This window comes from Apodemus sylvaticus, chromosome X (assembly GCF_947179515.1).
Source record: "Apodemus sylvaticus chromosome X, mApoSyl1.1, whole genome shotgun sequence".
Taxonomy (NCBI): domain Eukaryota; kingdom Metazoa; phylum Chordata; class Mammalia; order Rodentia; family Muridae; genus Apodemus; species Apodemus sylvaticus.
Window position 1 is genome coordinate 14,516,507 of NC_067495.1, and position 13,179 is coordinate 14,529,685.

General features: G+C 40.5%; 1 pseudogene; it reads right to left on the reverse strand.

The window, feature by feature from the left end:
- Window positions 1–3,359: 3,359 nt before the first annotated feature.
- On the reverse strand, window positions 3,360–4,104 carry LOC127675088 (spindlin-2-like; annotated as a pseudogene).
- Between the last annotated feature and the right edge of the window lie 9,075 nt (window positions 4,105–13,179).

The following is a 13,179-nucleotide window of genomic DNA, read 5'->3' on the forward strand; positions in this document are numbered from 1 at the left end:
GAATTCTATCAAATCTCCAAAGAAGATCTTAACAAAAATACTTTTCAAACTTTCCCACAAAATACAAACAGAAGGAACACTACCAAACTCGTTCTGTAAGCCACACGTATGGTGATAGCAAAATAACACAAAGATGCAACAAAGAAAGAGAATTTCAGACCAATTCCTTAGTGAATATTGATGCTAAAATTCTTGCCAACTGATCCCAAGAATATATCAAAACGATTATTCACCATCATCAAGTAGGTGTCATCCCAGGGTTCAATATATGGAAATCAATCAATGTAATCCACTACAAACTCAAAGAAAAAAAACCACATGGACATTTCATTAGATGCTGAAAATTCATTTGTCAAAATTCAGCAACCTTTCATGTTAAAAGTCTTGGAAAGATCAGGAATTCAAGGCCCATACCTAACCATATAAAAGCAATATAAAACAAACAAGTAGCCAACATCAAACAAAATGGAGAGAAATTTGAAGCAATCCCACTAAAATCAGGGATTTGGCAAGGCTGCACTCTCTCTCCATATATAATCAATATAGTACTTGAAGTTCTAGCTAGAGCAATTAGATGACAAAAGGATGTCAAATGGATACAAATTGGAAAGGAAGAAATCAAATTATCACTATTTGCAGAGTATATGATAGTATACTTAAGTGACCCAAACACTACACCAGAAAACTACAGATGATAAAAAAACGTCAGCAAAGTGGCCAAATATAAAATTAACTGAAACAAATTTGTAACCTTCCTATACAAAAACAAACAAACAAACAAAAATATGCCGAGAAAAAAAAATAGGGAAAAGATATTGTTCACAATAGACACAAAAATATAAAGTAGCTTCGGGTAACTCTAACCAAGCAAATTAAATATCTGTAATGAAAAGAACTTCAAGTCTCTGAAGAAAGAAATCCAAGAAGACCTCAGAAGGTGGAAAGATCTCCCATGCTTGTGGATTGGGAGGATTAATGTAGTAAAAATGGCCATCTTGCCTAAAGCAAACTACAGATTCAATGCAACCCCCTTAAAAATACCAACTCAATTCTTCTTAGAGTTAGAAAGAGAAATTCTCAAATTCATCTGGAATAACAAAAGCCATGGTAGCTAAAACTCTTTTCAACCTTAAAGTTCCTTCTGCGAGAATCAGTATCCCAGACCTCAAGTAGTACTACAGTGCAATAGTGATAAAAACCCTCATGGTATTGATGCAGTTGCAGGCAGGTAGATCAATGGAACAGAACTGAAGATCCAGAAATTAAACCTGACACCTATGGTCACTTGACCTTTCACTAAGGAGCTAAAACCATCCACTAAAAAAGACAAGACCATTTTCTTTTTTGGTTTTTAGATTTGGTTTTTTTTTTATTTAAGACAGGGTTTTTGGATTTGGTTTTTTCGAGACAGGGTTTCTCTGTATAGCCTTGGCTGTCCTGGAACTCACTTTGCAGACCAGGCTTGCCTCGAACTCATAAATCTGCCTGTCTCTGCCTCCCAGAGTGCTGGGATTACAGGAGTGTGCCACCACTGCCCTGTAAAGAGGTACATGGGGGTACATAGCTAAACAAATAATTTTCACCTGAGGAATGTTGAATGGCTGTAACATTCAACATGAGGAATGAAAAATGTTCAACATTTTTAGTCATCAGGGAAATGCAAATAAAAACAACCCTGAAATTTCATCCCACACTGGTCAGAATGGCTAAGATAAAAAACTCAGGAGACAGCAGGTGCTGGTGAGGATGTGGAGAAAGAGGAACACTCCTTCACTGCTGGTATAATTACAAGCTCGTACAACCACTGTGGAAATCAGTCTGTCGTTTCCCCAGAAAAGTGGGCGTGACACTACTCGAGGACCCTGTTATACCATCCCTGGGCATATACTCATAGGATTACCCAGCATGTAATAAGGGCACATGCTCCACTATGTTTAAAGCAGCCCTATTTATAATAGCCAGAAGCTGGAAAGAACCCTGATGTCCCTCAATGGAGGAATGGATATGGAAAATATGGTATATTTACAAAATGTAATACTACTCAGCTATGAGAAAAAATGAATTCATGAAATTCTTAGGCAAATGGGTGGAAGTTGAAAATATCCTCCTAAGTGATGTAAACCAATTACTAAAGAACACACATGGTATGCACTCAGTGATAAGTGGATATTAGCCCACAAGCTTGGAATACCTATGACTCAATTCACATTTCCAAGAAGGAGGAAGACCACAGTATGGATACTCTGGTCCTTTTGAGAAGGGGGAACAAAATACATACAGAAGGAGATACAGAGACAAAGTGTGGAACAGAGACTGAGGAAAAGACCATCCAGAGACTAAGCCAACTAGTGATCCATCCCTTATATAGTTACAAAACCAAGACACTATTATTGATGCCCAGAAGTGCTTGCTGACCAGAGCTGGATATAGCTGTCACCAGGAAGGTTGTGCTAGTGCCTGAAAACTACAGAGAGGGACATTATCAGCTAGACATTGAACTTAGCACAGGGTCCTCAATGGAGGAGATAGAGAAAGGACCCAAGGAGCCGAAGGGGTTTGCAGAGCCATAGGAGGAATGACAATATGAGCCACCCAGTACTCCCAGAGCTCCCAGGGAGAAAAACATTAACCAAGGAATACACATGAGCTTAACCATGACTCCAGATGCTTAGGCAGCTGAGGATGGCCTTGTTAGACTGCAAAGTAATGACAAGCCCATCGTCCTGGATGCCACCTTGTAGAGGAATACCAGGACAGGGAAGCAGGAGAGGGTTAATTGGAGAACGGGGGGGGGGGGGGGGCGGGGGGGTGGAGAGGGAGATGGCTTATGGGATTTTCAGGGGGGTGGACCAGGAAAGGGGACAAAATTGGAATTATAAATAATATATCAAATAAAAAAAGAGAAAAAAGACTTACTCTCTAAATACAAATTGAGTTTTGAAATTGTAAAAGTTTAAGATCTCTCTAACACCCAGTCTATCATCCCTGTCAAAGAGAACCTTTGTCATCTGTACTATCTTAAAAGACTATCTGACTCATTTCTTAATGTCTTGGCTATAAATTTAAGTCCTCTAAATAACAATTATAATGATTTTTTCTAAATGAAATTGTCTATATAGTAAATTCTATATGCTCCCCATTTCAAATATGACCATTTTTATATCCTCTGTTTCAAATATGACCATTTTTATATTCTCTAGAGAGACAACTTTATAATAATAACCCTCCCCAGACCCAAATCCCAGGGAAGAGGGTCTATGACTCTTTATGTCTTCTGGAAGGAGCAAGTGTCCCACAGTTCCTGAGTTAACTCTTTGATAGCTTTATTTCTACAGCTGTGGCAGCGCCTTGACAATTGGCTAGAACTTCTTTACCACGTGATAGACATAGATAAGTGAATCATTGTCAAACTTGACAAAGAAAACAGTGGGCTTGGCCTCAACCTGGCGAATGATCATTCCGACCCTTCTTGTGCCATCACCTTTGGTGTATCCCACCTGCGTGCCTACCAGGCCATGCATAAGCTCCAGGTTGATGTCTAAGGGAGGGGGATCACTGAACCCTTCCAAGATACGGAGGTCCCCCTCTTTAAAATCTTCTAGAACCTGGTATACGTACAGCACGGGATCTCTCTCATAAGTCATGTATAAACTACTATTTAACACTGGTGCTTGGCCCAGGACCATGCCTCTCCATTCCTCTTTAGAACCATGCTCACCCTCAAACCTGTGCACCACTGCTTTGCCAATTATGGTATGAGCAAGGCTGACATCAGTGGCTTGAGATGTCACCTTGTCAGCAAGAACTTTTAGGGACAATAACCTCTCATCTGTTTGGAGTTCCAATCCATAGACACAGTCTACCCCATCATATTTCACCAGGTAGAGAGAGGGGTTTACAGGCACCTGATCCAGCACAGTACCCTTCTACTGTGTGATCAGACCATTGCCTTCCTTCCACTCATGGGAAATTCTGCAGCCCACTATGTTCCTTTGGGGCGGGACTGGAGATCTGCTCCTCTGCCTCTTCTGACCAGCTCTTTTCTTGTTCAGGTTTGTGCTTTCCATGTCCTCTTCTGCAGCTTTGCAGGTGAGCTGTGCTTCTGTTTCCAGGGTCCTGGAGGGCTCCAAGGCTGCAGTGTGAAAACGGAGAGACACTTATCTGTGGGGGTAAATGGTGAACCTCTCCAGTGAGTGCCTCTGTGCTTTTTCCTGGTCCCTAATTGTAGGTGGCAGGAGCCTGAGGAAGAAGTTATAAACCTGGATGGGCTTCAGCTGTGAGGCTCTGTCTCTGGGGTTCCCTACACCCCTGGGAAGGAAGCACTAGAGACAGGATGGTGGCTGTCCAAGAGAGTTAGGAATCCTCCAAGACAGGAATCAGCCACTCTGCTCAGCAGCTGGAGTCCTGTGCCCAGTGACTAGTGCTCAGCAGCCTGAGTCCACTGAATTCATGAAATTCTTAGACAAATGGATGGAGCTGGAGAACATCATACTAAGTGAGGTAACCCAGTCTCAAAAGATCAATCATGGTATGCACTCACTGATAAGTGGATATTAGCCTAGAAACTTTGAATACCCAAGACATAATCCACATATTAAATGATGTCGAAAAAGAATGGAAGAGTGGCCCCTGGTTCTGGAAAGACTCAGTGCAAGAGTATATAGGGGAATTCCAGAATAGGGAAGCAGGAAGGGGTAGATGGAAGAACAGGGGGAGGGAAGAGGGCTTATGAGACTTGCAGGGAGTGGGGACCCAGAAACAGGGAAATCATTTGAAATGTAAATAAAAATATATCAATAAAAATGTACAGCTCATTTTACTTATATTAGGCACAGGAATTATTCTTTGTATAGCATACTGATAAATACACCTGTTACATATTTTTTTAAAAACATGCATATTTTAGATTTCAATAACTGTTTTGGAAGAAATTCTGACTTGTTTTACCTTTAAATCATTGTTCTTTCAATTTGTAAACAATTTCTGTTAGTTTCTCACACATTCATGTGTGTGAGGCTCATATTTTTTTTTCCCATCTTTTATATTTTTAAATTTTTTTTTATTTTCAATATTCTTTGTTTACAATCAAAATGATTTTCCCTTTCCCATTTTCCCACTCCCAATAAGTTGCTTAAGCCCTCTTCCCTCTGCTTATTCTCCTATCAACCACCTCCTAAATCTCTGTTCTGGTATTCCCCTATAATGCTGGAAGAAGCATTTTCAGGACAAGAGACCTCTCTTTCCTCATTCTTTTATATATATATATATTTTATTTTCTATTTTCTTTGTTTACATTCCAAATGATTTCCCCTTTCCCGGATCCCCCCTCCCCATATGTCCCATAAACCTTCTTCTCTCCATCCCTTCTCCAATCACTCTCTTTCCTCATTCTTAGGAGTCATTTGATATGTGAATTGTCTTGGATATTCAGAGTTTCTGAGCTAATATCCACTTATCAGTGACTGTATACCATGTGTATTCTTCTGTGATTGGGTTACCTCAGTTAGGATATTTTCCAGATCCAGCCATTTGCCAAAGAATTTCATGAATTCATTGTTTTTAATTGCTGATTAGTATTCCATTGTATAAATATACCACATTTTCTGTATCCATTCATCCATTGAGGGAAACCTGGGTTCTTTCCAGCTTCTGGGTATTATAAATAAGGCTGCTATGAACATAATGGAGCATGTGTCTTTAATGCATGCTGGGGAATCCTCTGGATATATGCCTAGGAGTGGTATAGCAGGGTCCTCCAGAACTGTCATGCCCAGTTCTCTGAGGAACCGCCAGACTGATTTGCATAGTGGTTGTACCATCTTACAATCCCACCAGCAGTGAAGGAGTGTTCCTCTTTCTCCACATCCTTGCCAACACCTGCTGTCTCCTGAGTTTTTAATCTTAGCCATTCTGACTGGTGTGAGGTGAAATCTCAGTGTTGTTTTGATTTGCATTTCCCTGATGACTAATGATGTTGAACATTTCTTAAGGTGCTTCTCATCCATTCGAAATTCTTCAGGTGAAAATTCTTTGTTGAGCTCTGTACCCCATTTTTAATAGGGCTATTTGGCTCTCTGGAGTCTAATGTCTTGAGTTCTTTGTATATATTGGATATTATCCCTCTATTGGATGTAGGGTTGGTGAAGAACCTTTACCAATTTGTTGGTTGCCATTTTGTCTGCTTGACAGTGTCCTTTGCCTTACACAAACATTGTAATTTTATGAGATCCCATTTGTCCATTCTTGATCTTAGAGCATAAGCTATTGGTGTTCTGTTCAGGAACTTTTCCCCTGTGCCCATGTCCTCAAGGGTCTTCCCCAGGTTCTTTTCTATTAGTTTCAGTGCGTCTGGTCTTATGTGGAGATCCTTGATCCACTTGGAGTTGAGCTTAGTACAAGGAGATAAGAATGGATCAATTCGTATTCATCTGCATGCTGACCTCCAGTTGAGCCAGCACCATTTGTTGTAAAGGTTATTTTTTTTTCCACTGGATGGTTTCAGCTCCTTTGTCGAAGATCAATTGACCATAGGTGTGTGGGTTCATTTCTGAGCCCTAAATCATATTCCATTGATCTACCTGTTTGTCACTGTACCAGTACCAATGCATTTTTAACACTATTGCTTGAGGTCCAGGATACTGATTCACCTGGAAATTCTTTTACTATTGAGAATAGTGTTAGCTATCCTGGGTTTTTTGTTATTCCAGATGAATTTGAGAATTGCTCTTTCTAACTCTATGAAGAACTGAGTTGTGATTTTAATGGGGATTGCACTGAATCTGCAGATTGTTGTGGTAAGGTGAACATTTTTAGTATATTAATTCTGTCAATCTACAAGCATGGAAGAGTTTTCCATTTTCTGAGGTCTTCTTTGATTTCCTTCTTCAGAGACCTGAAGTTCTTCACATACAGATCTTTCACTTGTTTGGTTAGAGTCACACCAAGATACTTTATATTGTTTTTGGCTATTGTGAAGGGTGTCATTACCATAACTTCTTTCTCAGTCTGCTTATGCTTTGAATATAAGAAGGTTACTGATTTGTTTGAGTTGATTTAATAACAAGCCACTTTGCTGAAGTTGTTTATCAGCTGTAGGAGTTCTCTGGTGGAGTTTTTTGGGTCACTTAAGTATATTATCATATCATCTGCAAATAGTGATAGTTTGACTTCTTCCTTTCCAATTTGTATCCCTTTGACCTCCTTATGTTGTCTAATTGCTCCAGATAGAATTTAAAGTACTATATTAAAAAGATATGGAGAGAGAGGGCAGCCCTGTCTAGTCCCTGATTTTAGTGGGAATGCTTCAAGTTTCTCTCCATTTAGTTTGATGTTGGCTACCGGTTTGCTGTATATTGCTTTTACTATGCTTAGGTACGGGCTTTGAATTCCTGTTCTTTCCAAGACATTTAGCATGAAAGGATGCTGAATTTTGTCAAATGCTTTTTCAGCATCTAATGAAATGACCATGTGGTTTTTTTCTTTGAATTTGTTTATATAGTGAGTTGCATTGATGGATTTCCATATTTTGAACCAACCCTGCATCCCTGGGACGAAGCCTACTTGATCATGGTGGATGATCATTTTGATGTGTTCTTGGATTCAGTTGGCAAGAATTTTATTGAGTATTTTTGCATCGATATTCATAAGGGAAATTGGCCTGAAGTTCTCTTTCTTTGTTGTATCTTTGTGTGGTTTTGGTATCAGTGTAATTGTGGCTTCATAGAACAAGTTGGGTAGTGTTCCTTCTGTTTCTATTTTGTGGAATAATGTCAATGTAGTCAGAAGTCTGAGGAATAAACAATTAACTTAGCAGTCATAGTATTAAAAAAATGACAGATTCCTGTAATCTGTTTTCTGTGGTCTCTGGTTTCCACGATAGCTTTGGCTGTAAATTTGGCTTTCAAGCACAGAAGATTCAGGGCTTTTATTCTGTGGAATGGATATCCATGACATGAGAAATGGCTTAACTTTGTTTAGTTAAGTCATTTGACTCAAGGTATCCAGTATTGTCCACTGCACTCTTTTAGGCAGCATCCTGTAGTGTTGTCCATATCTTTATTCTGAGACCTCCTGGGAGAAACTGTCATTCCTTTTGGAATTCTGTCTGTCTTAAATTTAATAACAAACTTCTGACAAGATTGAGTGCAAGATAGGAGAGCAATAGTCAAGAGAGGAAAGGAATGAGAATCTTAAGTAGTTTTAATAGGTTGTATAGTTAGAGGAAAGTATATTGCTTTTTAGTAAAGAGGCTAGGATCAGAGTAAGAAAGCTGGCAGTAATGGATTAAATCATGTTGAGAGAAAATAAGTTTGTCTAGGCAGATTTAGACCTGTTAATACCAACTGAGCATGCGTCCTGAAAAAATATTAGGAACACAGTGCAGCCAGACTAAAGATCCAGGCCATCTCGAGGGCTCTAGGGGCTACAAAGTTCTCAGATTGCTGAAAGAAGCAACCAACCTGGACCAGGAGCTGTAAAAGCTATGGGGGTGGACTCTGGGTCACTTCTGAGTGAGGGGACACCCAAGGGGTTAAATGTCCAAGTAGCAATGCTATTCATAAGGGCAATCCTATGGACTGGGCATTGGAAGCCAACTCTTAGTTCAAAAGAAGCTGACCAGGCTTCATTTGAAGAGTAAGGGTCCCCGTGGCCAACAGGAGAAAATTTTTACCCATTACTATTGTTGAGAGTGGGTGTGGTGGCCATCCCAGTATGGCACTAGGGCTGGCTGCCAGGTTGCATGACTCAACCCTGTATCCAGTTGTTCCTCTTTAAGAGTCACATAATAAAGAACTGCTTGTCTAGGGAAAAGGGGAGTACCTAAATAATTTGTTTTGTATCCTAGTAATGGCACAGTAGCTGGAGGGTGTGCTCTGCCACTAAAGTAGTGCAGCAGCTCACAAGCTGTGAGAGTGCAGACTGTTCAGGAGGACTGGAGACTAAGAGAGAGGGAGAAGGGAGGCAGATTTTAGGACACTAAGGCTTCAGGAATCTCCATTCAGGCACACCTATTTAATTAGCTGGTCGCAGATGAGGGGTTACGAGGGTTAGTACAAAACATGAACATCTCCAATCCTTAAGAACACAGGGGGCTTCCCGGTCTAGAGCTAGTGAGCAAGGCAGTTTTGATTCCCTGGTTTTCGGCTTCTCTTGAATGGCTCACCAATGTTGTTCCCGAGTTTAGTCACCAACTGAAGGGTTTGTAAAATGAGAGATTTAGAGATTCGTATGTGTTGGTGTGTGTGGGGCGGGGAAGGGGTGCCTAGGCAGGCCCATGCCCAGGTACTCTTTTCGCCGAGGGAGCAAACACAAACAGACATGGTATAGAATAGAGTTTATTCAGAGCAGAGGATGGGAGTTAATGAGGTAGTGGAGGCAGAGAGAGAGACAGAGAGAAAGAGAGAGAGAGAGAGTAGAGAAGTGGAGGCCAGCCATGACCAAGTGGAAAGAGGGGGAAAGGGAGGAGAGCCCAAGAGGGGCAGAGGGGCGAGAGTGCCAAGAATCAGGAGCAATTAGAGAGAGGAGGGGCGAACGGCCCCTTTGTTAGTGGGCCAGGTCTATGGGGAGGGGCATACCTGGCTGTTGCCAGGAAATTGTGGGATGGAGCTTAGACAGAATACTAACAAAATGTTACTGTAAATATCCATGAATTTTCCCTATTACATCATAGAAAATCTGCCACACTAATCAATTTTCTGTACTGGAAAAAATGGGACATGTGGTCACCATGCTTGGTTTCTGGTGATCAAGAGTGATTCTGTTGAGATTTCTGACCTGGATGTAGCTAGCTCAAAAGCTGCATTGATAGGAAGTGTAGCTGTTTGATAATGTGTTTGTGAAGGTTCTAATCAATAATGTGCAGTTCCTTTTTTTTTTAAGATTTATCTGTTTAATTTATTATGTAAATACAGTATTGCTGTCTAGAGACACACAGGTATCAGAGGACTGGTTCAGAACAGTAGAACACACAAGGAACCTATCCTGACATGCAAATCCAGCATCCATGTTGCGAGGGAGGGGCAGGTGGTAAAAACTGGTTGCCCACAAACACACATACACACACTCACACATACAGCAGTGGGTCTGCTTCTGGCTTATCCCATCTTGGGGGCATACATATATGGGGGTCTCTTGCAGGATGCCTCTCAATTTTGGGTGTCTGCACACTAAGCACCACCCTCCAAGGCAACTTCTAAGACATGGTTTAGATTCTCAAGTCCCTCATTTGAGTAATTCCTCCCACTGTGTCTCTGGGTGGGGGGACTATCCCAGGAGTCAAGGCCCACTCCTAACTTACAGAGATGAAAGACAACATCTGGCTACCAGACATAAGGCGGGTGTTCCTCTAGAGTGGACCAATCTATATCCCCAGCATCTGAGTGTACTTGCCTAGTCACTTAAGTAGGATTGTCGTGGAACTGAGGCTCATCACCAGAAGGAAGATACACCATAGCCATCTCATGGTGTCTCTGGCCTTGCACAAGGTCAGGTGATCTTGAGGTTGAGGAGGTTGCTTGGGTATCCAGCTGATCTCCAGTTGGCATGAAGCACAGGTCTGACATGAGTTATATGAACTCAGGCAGTTACTCCATCTACTTTAACAATGGTCAGGTTGGTCAACAATACCAGGAATAGCCCTTTCCACATGGTTCTCAAGTTTTCAGCATGGTGCATCTTGACATATACCCAATCTCCAACATGATATTCGTGAGGAATCTCTGGGGTACCTGTGTGGCACAGGGCATTAAGTTTACACTACAATCCCTGGTGGCTGGTCTGGAAAGCTTACAATCAAGCCATTAGCCTGAAAAGTCACTCTGAGGGAGTTCAAGAGCTGGGGTCCCATACAGGATCCTGAAGGAAGTAAGACTGAAATAATAGAGGGTATTTCTGGCCCTAAACACTGCCATAGGAAGGAGCACCACCCAGTCTGCTCTAGTCTCTTAGGACAATTTGGTCAAGGTCTCCTTCAGGGTCTGATTCATCCTTTCTACCTATCCTGATGGTGTGTGCAATGGAGTTTCCAATCTGTCTTCAGAAATTTACCCATTCCCTGGCTTTCTGGAGAAATGAAAGCTGGTGTGTTATCTGAGCTGATAGTTGTAGGCATACCAAATTGAGGAATTATCTCTACTACTATCTTCTTCATGACCAACTGTGCAGTTTCTCTCTTGGTGAGGTAGGTTTCTACCCATCCAGAAAAAGTAGAGTAAGTTAGGCATACCTTGCTGTTGCCAGGGAACTGTGGGCCAGGCCTTAGACAAAATGCTCACAAACCTGCGACTGGAGGAGCTGAGACACCTATAACTTGATCTACAGGTGGCAAATGGAGACTGAATCATACTGCGCATAGCTTGAGAATTTGTGACTTCAAAGACTGCCTCCACGGTGACGCACTTTCTCTAACACTGCCACAATGCCTGATAGGGCCCTATGGGCCTAGAATTCAAACACAATAGGCAAAACCTAATCAAACCACCACTCAGACTAAAAGAGTAACAAAAAGACTTAGTGAAACATAAATTTATTTGAAAAAATATTTTTTAAAAAGCTTTGAATTAGAACAACCAAAAGTGAGAAAAGTACCAAATGAAATGAATGATGACAAAGTAGGGCCTGTAGTATAGCTCAGCAGGTAATGGCTATTGAGATGCCAACTCGGATAACCTGACTTCATTCTCGAACACACATGTTGGAGGGAGAGAGTTGATTTCTAGGTTGTCCTCTGCCTTCACACATAGCATGTTTGCCTTTAAATCCACACAAAATAAATATATACTAAAAATGAAAAATGGATGTTAAATATGATGCCAGATATATTGAAAGAATCATTACTGATTATTGGGGGGGAAAGAACAATATTGGACAAATGAATAAATATAAAAATGACTAATTTATGAATACCTATAAATTTATAAAAGCCAAAATTATATAAAATCCTAAATATAAAACCATAGCAAACAATGAAAATCCCAGGGCTGGATCCATAACTACTACAATTTACCCAGCCAAGTAAAATTGACAATGACACTTTGCAAACTATTCAGTTGTCACTGAGCAGGAGGGAAGCCTTCATATTCATTCAACATGGCCAGTTTATTCAGTTATCAAATTCTTGTTAGGATGTGACTACAAAACCAAAACTAAACTTTGAACAAATATACTGTGGTGAGCAGAAGTACAAAGCTCCTCAACATTGTATTTGGAAGTAAATTTCAACAACACATCAATAATACCATCAACCCTAGTCAAGTCAGTTTTATGTCACAGAGGTGCAGGTGGTTCACATTGAAATCATTTCTCTGATAACGCTTGAACCTTCAGAGCTTTAATGTGAGTCTTGTGTTACCATGAGAAGATACTGATAGTCTGTCGATCATGAGCTAAATGACTGGCACTTAATTTTTCCCTCCCAAGTCTCTGATATGGAAAACATAAGAAGAGGTAGACTTGAATAGACAAAAGATGGACAGTTTGCGATATGTTGGAGATGCCAGTTTGTTAGGTAAGGGAGGGAGACACAGTGATCCTCTGCTGTGCATTATCCTAATTCTTTGCATGCCCTATTGACCTCCTGGAATACTCAGAACAAACCAGAGCTCACTTCTCATGTTCTTCCCTTTAAATAATTCTTGAAAGGACTTACCTCAAACTCACTTTCTAAGATTTTGAAGGTTAAGGCTAAATGTGAGCTCTTAGGACAACTCAACCAATACACTGTAGAAACTGGTTTCATTAGCATGCAATTAGGAGCAAAGCAAAAGAAAACTTGTAGAAGCTGCTTGAAAGCTAGAAGTATCTATTTAGATAAAATGGGATATAGAAAATACATTGATAACCAGCATTGAATTATCTTCATTCTATTACTACTATTTACCTATAGCCTCATTTATATGTCTCTGTATCCATAACTTCTACAATTACATAATAGCAATCCCAAAAGCACTGCATACCAGGTGGTTATCACTCTGACTTAGATTTTAATAAAATAAGTTTAAAAACTTAAAAAAATAAACAAAAACTACAAATGCCCCAATTAATTCAAAATTACAAACTGGCCATCCATATACAGTAAGTATGATGATTTACATTGATTATAAAAGTGATAGGATCTAGAATCACCTTAGAGGCAAAGGTCTGGGGATACCTGTGAAGGTTTTCTAGATAAGATTACTGCAG